The sequence below is a fragment of the Nilaparvata lugens genome, chromosome 10 (genome assembly GCF_014356525.2).
Source record: "Nilaparvata lugens isolate BPH chromosome 10, ASM1435652v1, whole genome shotgun sequence".
In the NCBI taxonomy this organism is placed as follows: Eukaryota; Metazoa; Arthropoda; class Insecta; order Hemiptera; family Delphacidae; genus Nilaparvata; species Nilaparvata lugens.
This window is the reverse complement of record NC_052513.1, coordinates 44231058-44241071: the sequence shown is the minus strand read 5'-3', so window position 1 is coordinate 44241071 and position 10014 is coordinate 44231058.

The following is a 10014-nucleotide window of genomic DNA, read 5'->3' as shown; positions in this document are numbered from 1 at the left end:
GATAGAGGTTGACCTAACAAGTGTTGTGCTACAAAATGAGACGTTTCGCTACAATACAGGGTGAGTTATTCACTGAAACTAGTTATTTGTGCAACTAGTGCGCAAAGTGACAGTTTGCTGCACCGAAAGAAACGTTTACGCACGAGCCGTAGGCGAGGGCGGAATGGTTTCTTGAGTGCAGCAGAGGAACTTTGCGCATGTATTTCACATTACGTTTTTCCTACAGTTACCATTGATTATGAAAAGTTGGTAATTATGTGTAACATTCCCTGAAATCCATCAAATGTTTTTCTGTGTAATTTTATTATTGATAAAAACCTTAATCCTAAAATCCTAAAGTCCTCGCTGTCCTTGGTTATAATATATAATGAATAATAATTAGCGCGTTGTGCTTGGTTGCACCTCTGCTCACTATAGCAGCCACAGCAGTCACTGTTACCAACTTCATTTTGATTTTGCTGCACTGTTGCTCCATATAACCTACTAAGTATTTTGCGTTGCCATGTTGCAAATCTGGAGTTCAGAAAAATTTTTCCCGCACTAGAGCGGAAAAGTGATTCTTTGCGTTCTGTAATCAGTGCAGCAATGGCCACTTTTCAACGTAACTGTAGGAAATAAGAAATTTTTACTCCACTCTCAGATCAGAGAAATCACTCATCTTCAAAGCTTATAAATCAAGAATAAGAGTGAATTTCGCCAATGTGATGTTATCTTATTGTTCCTCTCGTCAAGTACTATTCCTGAATAGAGTCTCAATACCTGAGAGTTTGAGCGATTTTAATTCTCAACCATTTTTTGCAAAAATCCATGATGTTTTACTCATGGATTTCATGAAAAATGCAAATCTCCCAGATTTGATTGATATTCGAACTATGGATAGAGGTTGACCTAACAAGTGTTGTGCTATAATATGAGACGTTTCGCTACAATACAGGGTGAGTTATTCACTGAAACATAAAATCTTTCCTCCATTCACAGATCAGAGAAATCACTTATCTTCAAATGCTTATAACTCAAGAACAGGAGTGAATTTCGCCAATGTAACCTCTATCCATAGCCTGAATATCATCCAAATCTATATCATTTATATTTTATTAGACAAGAAATCATATTTTTCAATAATGAATTTTCCCATTGAAAAGAAATATTTTGTTAATTATTTATTCTACATTGTTGAAAGACGATCTGGCAACAGAGCAAGCGAGAAAGAGATAGCGCTATCCGCTTTGTTGAATGATAGACAAGGATAGCAATACCATTGCTAATCAAACACTGCCATTATAACGTGGACCTCACTATAGTGAGCAAAACCTCCTTAGTCAACAAAAGAGATAGTGGTATCCGCTTTGTTGAATGATAGACAAGGATAGCAATACCATTGCTAATCAAACACTCATTATAACGTGGACCTCACTATAGAGTATTTAGACTAAACCTAACAAGGGCGAAGCCAAACGAAGCGGTTTTTCCAGGCGAGTCGGCAGGAGAGGATGCTCTACCATTGGCTGATTATCAGCTGATTCCCGTTCGCCAACCCGATTAGCAGAGCTTTCTGCCCTGCCGACTCGTCTGAAAATGCCTGAAAAAACGCTTCATGTTGCTTTGCCCTAATTCTGGTAAAACGCCATATCTGGAGTTCAGTCAAATATAAAGCCAAAAAATAGTCTTGTAGAAACAGTTTGTTAGTACACGCTCGTAGAACTCCATTACTTGGATAAATATCACACAGATACTGCAATCGCTAAGCAAAAACTGGGCTTGAAAATTAGTGTTATTGACCGAGCGAAGTGAGGTCTAAAATTCAAGTCGACGGTTTGGCATTTCACTTGATGTTTGAATGTTTTTATGTTGCGCATTTACTGCGAAACGCGGTAATAGATTTTCATGAAATTTGACAGGTATGTTCCTTTTTCAATTGCGCGTCGACGTATGTACAAGGTTTTTGGAAATTTTGCATTTCAAGGATAATATAAGAGGAAAAAGGAGCCTCCTTCATACGCCAATATTAGAGTAAAAAACAGACTATAGAATAAGGCTAGCTTCACACGCTTTCGGTTTCATTCGGCTCGTTACCGAAAACGAATGAGGCTTTCATACATGTCAGGTTTTAATTCGTACGGTTCTAATTAAGTATTTTCTTCTCAAACACAGCTGTGTTTGGATTTTCACAGTTCATGCTGGTATCTATATATATAAAAGCGAAATGGCACTCACTCACTCGCATAACTAAAAATCTACCGGACCAAAAACGTTCAAATTTGGTAGGTATGTTCAGTTGGCCCTTTAGAGGCGCACTAAGAAATCTTTTGGCAATATTTTAACTCTAAGGGTTGTTTTTAAGGGTTTAAAGTTCGTCTTTTAGCATGTATATTCTTCTTCTCCCAATCTCTTAATTATAATTGAAATTTTCCATATCATATGTTACTATAGAACTATAATCTAGATAGAGTACCTCTTCGAAACAGTTGTTAACTGGCAACAAAATTAATAATTTTGTCAGGTTGGCATTAAGTTGAGTTGACTTTGTTTGTTAGGTTGGCACCAAGTTGAAGATTTAAATGCATTTATCGCGGAAAGATTGATTGGGCACTGCTACTTCAATCCTGGGAATATTATATTACTAGCCGTCAGGCTCGCTTCGCTCGCCATATCAGTTTAGTCAGACGTTTAGTCTGGACCCCCGACTGGATTGTTCTAACATATGATAAAAATGCTCAAATAAAAAATGCAGGCGAGCGAAGCGAGCCTGCTGATCTCATTCATGGACGATCCAGTCGAGGGGTCCAGGGGCGGAGCCCCCTGGCTAGACGGATATGGCGAGCGAAGCGAGCCTGACGGCTAGTATTTAAATATAACAGTTGGTGTTAAATTGTAAGATGTTATTTTTATATCTTTCATATTTTCTAGCAAACTATTCATTGAGAAAAAATGTTTCTGTGAATTAACAGGAATGGATTGACCATATGGTTTTGACTTGGAAAATTCTGAAACAGATAATCACGATATCAGGTTAAAATAAAAACAAAAAAGGCAAGCGTGTTTAAAAGACTTTGTTTTTTACTTTCCTTGCCCTACTACCATAGGTAAGGAAAGTATTGCTTTCCAAAAAAAATTAAGGTACCCCAATTTCAAGTTTTCTATACGTTTCAAGGTCCCCTGAGTCCAAAAACATGATTTTTGGGTATTGGTCCGTGTGTGTGTATGTGTGTGTGTGTGTGTTGTGTGTGTGTGTGTGTATGTCTGTGAACACGATAACTCCATTCCTAATTAACCGATCGACTTGAAATTTTAAACTTAAGGTCCTTATACCATGAGGACCCGACAATAAGAAATTCAATAAAATTCAATTCAAGATGGCGGAAAAAATGGCTGATAATTACTAAAAAACCATGTTTTTCTCGAAAATGGCTCTAACGATTTTCTTCAAATTTATATCATGGATAGCTATTCATAAGCCCTATCAAATTGCATAAGTCTCATTTCAGGGAAAATTTCAGGAGCTCCGTAATATTCTTGAGAAAAATGGCGGAAAATGACTAAAAAACCATGTTTTTCACGTTTTTCTCGAAAACGGCTCCAACGATTTTCTTCAAATTTTATACCATGGATAGCTATTCATAAGCCCTATCAACTGGCATGAGTCTCATTTCTGGGAAAATTCCAGGAGCTCCGTAATATTCTTGAGAAAAATGGCGGATAATGACTAAAAAGCCATGTTTTTCACGGTTTTCTCGAAAACGGCTTTAACGATTTTCTTCAAATTTTTATCATGGATAGCTATTTATAAGCCCTATCAACTGACGTGAGTCTCATCTCTGAGAAAATTGCAGGAGCTCCGTAATATTCTTGAGAAAAATAAACAGTTACTAAAAAACCATGTTTTTCACGATTTTCTCAAAAACGGCTCTAACGTTTTTTTTCAAATCCATACCCTGTATAGTTATTTATTAGCTCTATCAACTGGCATGAGTCTTTTTCCTGGGGTACTAATGGGGGGTCCACCCAATCCTTGAGAAATGGACTTTGTAACCTCCTTCTCGTGCATGAGATAGGTAGGTACACGGTTTTTTCTTTTTCTTCTTTTCATATACCGTGGGTACGGTAGGTAGAGCAGTTTATAAAAAGAACACAGTCATAGTCAAGATATTTCATCTGTAGAACAGCTATTTTGACGAATTTAAAAAAAATCATCGAATTTCACAATTTACATAAAGGAAAAAGTACTCTGAAAACAATTGTATATACACATATACAGTAGTCTGATCGTAGTTGCAAATATGTTGCCGTCAATCGTCATTATGTTATTCCCCTAAATTATTCTCGTTTGATAATGAGGCTTATAGTTCAATGAGCAAGGAGAGTTGTGTGAGTGTACCACACCAGATTTTTTTCTTATGCACTTTCAATATTATTCTTATATCCTGAAAAAGGACGAAGGAGTGAGTCAATTTTGTTGTCCAATGAACTTGACCTGTGGAAAGGTTCGAAGAATATGCGTTCAAAATTTGAAGCTGATTGATCAATTCTTGCGAAAGTTAATTGTAGAACATACACACATACGGAAGATTTTGACCTTTAGTAAGTCAAGTGAGAACTCACTAACCCTCGTTCAATAAAAATGTAATTAAACTTCCAAGTAGACCTATTGAAATAAATGTAAAATGAATAAATTTCTTCTGAAAGGTCCATACTATTCAAAAATATTAACTAAACTATATCGATGTTGAATCTGTATACCGTATTTAACATTGCAAAAAATATTGGTATAGAACAATATCATAATATCACTTAAGCCCTGCACACACACATCGATTTTTGTTCGTACGATATTTTGCCGTCCTTATGAATTCTATCAGATTAAACGGAACTTGACAAACATCATCTGTTTGAAATCATCTGTTTAATCTAATAGAATTTACAAGGATGGCAAAATATCGTATGGACAAAAATCTATGTGTGTGTAGCTAGCCTTACAGTACTATTATACAAATTTTTATCATGGATAGCTATTTATAAGCCCTATCAACTGACGTGAGTCTCATTTCTGAGAAAATTGCAGGAGCTCCGTAATATTCTTGAGAAAAATGACAGATACATAAAAACCATGTTTTTCACGATTTTCTTGAAGGTGTGACATAATTGGTAAAAAACCGTTCGCCTCTAATTTTTTGCTTTTCTTGTTCTTATAATTAGAAAACGTTGAAAAAACATTCTGATTATAAGCTTATAGAGCATTAAATTCTTTCAGGTTGATGTTAATTTAACAATCATCGCTTGGACTATAAGTTATATTATACACTCTTCGCAGAAATCAATAACGGCTACTCTCTGTTTGAGCAATTTCCAATTTTCAAAACATTGCTTTTAAACATAGCGCTCTCAGAAGAATTAAATTAAATATTTCATATGAAAGAAAATAAGTTGATAATATAATTATTTGATAATTTTCCAGGTAATTTGATGAAATTTATTCAACAGATAAAATTGTTTATTGCTTGGTAATCTTTAAAAATTTTTATATTTTTACATCACTGATTAGACAGCTGAGCACGTACCAGGCAGTGACAGATCACCTGGAGAAAGCAGACGACAATATCAGATGTGCCCAGTACCTACTAAAGTGAGGATGTCAAAGTTAGTTGATCATTCACTTTTCGTAAAATTATTTGCTAGTGCATTAATTCTCATTTTTAATTCAATTTGTAAAGTTTTTAATTACATCAATTGTTAATTTAGTTTTCAGTAATGAGATTATACTACAGAGTAAACTTTTTCCTACGCTAATTCATGGTTTGAAGGTTAGTTGAAGTCACTTTTTCTTTCAAGTGTAAATATTCAACTCTTAAACTTAACTTTAATTCTTTTGAAGCATTCATTTTAGCCGGTTGTTATTTGTTTTTCATCCAAGTCTAGATATATTCAGTTTTTAAACTGCCTCATAATAATATATAATGATTTTTCATTTCAATACCGTACTTGTTAGCTTTTTAATTAACTATTTTGAGCCCAGCTTTCTCAATAGTTTAAAATTTAGATATCTTTTAAAATACTTGAATAATCATTTTGATCATTCTATATTTTTCTTATCGATTCTATACGGACAATTCTTATTACTCTTTCTTTTCCTATCACATACTTTTCTTAATTATTTAAAAGAAATTCTATCAATCTCGAGTAAGTTCTATAAATTCTATTTCAATAATGTAGTTCATTCCATTAAAATGCTCCATCACAAAATCTTTGAAATGTTTTTATAGCCTAGTAATTTTTTTTATTGAAATGCTTTAGCCTACAAGTAGTTTGGATTCAAAACTAAAATAAAGGCAAGGCTAAGTTACATCATGAAATAAAATTATTATAGGCCTATTACATTTTTCTTTTTAGGTCAAATTACGTTTTTCAAGGTTGGCCAATACCGTAGTTGAAACAATCCAATTTGTCAGATTCATTAATTGAATTTTATTAAAAATAATTAGTTTCAAGACCAATTGAATGCACAACCCCCAATAAAAAAGTTCATTTTTTAAGTTTGTAGAGTGAACATTGATGTTGTGGAAGCTTTCCATAATGAAGAGACTTGTGAGCACACACGAAAGCATGCTCCTGTCAAAAAATAATCTTAGTTGATTTTTTTTGAAAATATCTTCAATTAATTCCTAAAACATAAGGTAGGCTTAACTTTAATATATTTATTACAGTTGATACTATTTGTAACTCATGATTATTAACCTAGGTTTTGTTTATTCCAACAGGACTATATGAACGTAAAGAAACGTTTATGGAAAGACATACATCAGTTATCAATGGAGAGCAGCGCCACTACCGTAATGAAGATATGGACCGGTGAATTTGGTATGAGGTATCTGGTATTTATATTATTTTAAGACAGGCTAGAACTTCTTAACACTTTCCCATAACACAGACATTTAGGGATGGGATGTTGTGGCGGTTAGTATTATAACATAGTTCATCCCAACCCTCTCGGCAGTGCCAAGTTCTATCTGGTTGGTTCTGAGTCCAATGGATGCTTTCAAGTTAGAGTCAACTGACCTGCAGATCGCATTTCCGCGTGCCAACAACTGGACGAACATGTGCTACTGTTTGATTGTGGTTTGTGGATGGCTGTGGTGTAAGACAATCACTATAAATAGGGGTTGAGTTGTTAGGATCCCCGTAGGATATTTGCAGTTGTCAGTCGAGTATTTCATTTCTGATCAGTGCCCTTTGTGGTGGTCTCACAGCTTTTTCATGATGGTTGCGGGCTCAGTACAGCACTAATTTGATGGGCAGGTGGGGTACTGTTACACTGTGGCCTGGTCTGACTTGTTCTATGACACTGGCGATGTAAATATTAGATTAATGCTGGATTAAGATTAGATTAAGGCTTAAGTAAAAGTGAAGTATAGCTCTAGCCTGTGCTAGTTGGCGGGGGAAAGCCTCTAGCCTTTGCTAGCTGGCGGGGGATAGACTCTAGCCTTTGCTAGTTGCGGCGGACGAGAAAGTATAGCCTCTAGCCTTTGCTAGTTGGCGGGGGATAGCCTCTAGCCTTTGCTAGTTGGCGGGGGACAGACTCTAGCCTTTGCTAGTTGGCGGGGGGATCATCCACTCCTGGTGGTCAGGTAGTGCATTAGTTTAGTTTAGTGATAAGTCATTAGAATTAAGAAATTAGAAATCTAAGTTTAGTTTTAAGATTGGAGTGATATTAGTAAAGTAAAGCCTCTAGCCTTTGCTAGTTGGCGGGGAAGAAAAATTATAGCCTCTAGCCTTTGCTGGTTGGCGGGGGATAGCCTCTAGCCTTTGCTAGTTGGCGGGGGATAGCCTCTAGCCTTTGCTAGTTGGCGGGGAAGAAAATGTATAGCCTCTAGCCTTTGCTAGTTGGCGGGGGATAGCCTCTAGCCTTTGCTAGTTGGCGGGGAAGAAAATGTATAGCCTCTAGCCTTTGCTAGTTGGCGGGGTAGCCTCTAGCCTTTGCTAGTTGGCGGGGGATAGCCTCTAGCCTTTGCTAGTTGGCGGGGGATAGCCTCTAGCCTTGCTAGTTGGCGGAAGAAATGTATAGCCTCTAGCCTTTGCTAGTTGGCGGGGGATAGCCTCTAGCCTTTGCTAGTTGGCGCGGAACTGAAGATCAATGCAATCCTGTAAAACCTTGGGTTTAAACTGATTTCTAACCTAATTTAAGTCTTAACTTGCATGGAATTTATTTTATAAGTGACTATATACCATTAATAATTCTGAAGTTATATCATTAAAGTATAGCCTCTAGCCTTTGCTAGTTGGCCGTGGATAGCCTATAGCCTTTGCAAGTTGGCGGAGAGATAGCCTCTAGCCTTTGCTAGTTGGCGGGGGATAGCCTCTAGCCTTTGCTTGTTGGCGGGGAAGAAAATGTATAGCCTCTAGCCTTTGCTAGTTGGCGGGGGATAGCCTCTAGCCTTTGCTAGTTGGCGGGGAAGAAAATGTATAGCCTCTAGCCTTTGCTAGTTGGCGGGGGATAGCCTCTAGCCTTTGCTAGTTGGCGGGGGATAGCCTCTAGCCTTTGCTAGTTGGCGGGGAAGAAAATGTATAGCCTCACCATTGCCTTCTATAGATAAAATAAGATTGAGTATTTCGAACAGGAATAAACAGCTAATATTACATATGATTTAGATGTGACATATGATTTAAATTACATATTAATTTCCGATGTTATTATATTATAATTTTGCAAATTACAACGTTGGGTCCAGACAAGGTAAACTGGAAAAAGCTTCAATTATTCAGTTTTGGAGTGAATTTTACCTTTGTTGTGAACGAAATTTAAGCATGCATTATTCCCTGTAATATTGATCTCACAACTTTTTTTTATATCTGATCTTGAAGGTGTGACATAATTGGTAAAAAACCGTTCGCCTCTAATTTTTTGCTTTTCTTGTTCTTATAATTAGAAACGTTGAAAAACATTCTGATTATAAGCTTATAGAGCATTAAATTCTTTACAGGTTGATGTTTAATTTAACAATCATCGCTTGGACTATAAGTTATATTATACACTCTTCGCAGAAATCAATAACGGCTACTCTCTGTTTGAGCAATTTCCAATTTTCAAAACATTGCTTTTAAACATAGCGCTCTCAGAAGAATTAAATTAAATATTTCATATGAAAGAAAATAAGTTGATAATATAATTATTTGATAATTTTCCAGGTAATTTGAAAAATTTATTCAACAGATAAAATTGTTTATTGCTTGGTAATCTTTAAAAATATTTATATTTTTACATCACTGATTAGACAGCTGAGCACGTACCAGGCAGTGACTGGCCCGATCACCTGGAGAAAGCAGACGACAATATCAGATGTGCCCAGTACCTACTTGAGTGAGGATGTCAAAGTTAGTTGATCATTCACTTTTCGTAAAATTATTTGCTAGTGCATTAATTCTCATTTTTAATTCAATTTGTAAAGTTTTTAATTACATCAATTGTTAATTTAGTTTTCAGTAATGAGATTATACTACAGAGTAAACTTTTTCCTACGCTAATTCATGGTTTGAAGGTTAGTTGAAGTCACTTTTTCTTTCAAGTGTAAATATTCAACTCTTAAACTTAACTTTAATTCTTTTGAAGCATTCATTTTAGCCGGTTGTTATTTGTTTTTCATCCAAGTCTAGATATATTCAGTTTTTTAAACTGCCTCATAATAATATATAATGATTTTTCATTTCAATACCGTACTTGTTAGCTTTTTAATTAACTATTTTGAGCCCAGCTTTCTCAAATAGTTTAAAATTTAGATATCTTTTAAAATACTTAAATAATCATTTTGATCATTCTATATTTTTCTTATCGATTCTATACGGACAATTCTTATTACTCTTTCTTTTCCTATCACATACTTTTCTTAATTATTTAAAAGAAATTCTATCAATCTCGAGTAAGTTCTATAAATTCTATTTCAATAATGTAGTTCATTCCATTAAAAATGCTCCATCACAAAATCTTTGAAATGTTTTTATAGCCTAGTAATTTTTTTTATTGAAATG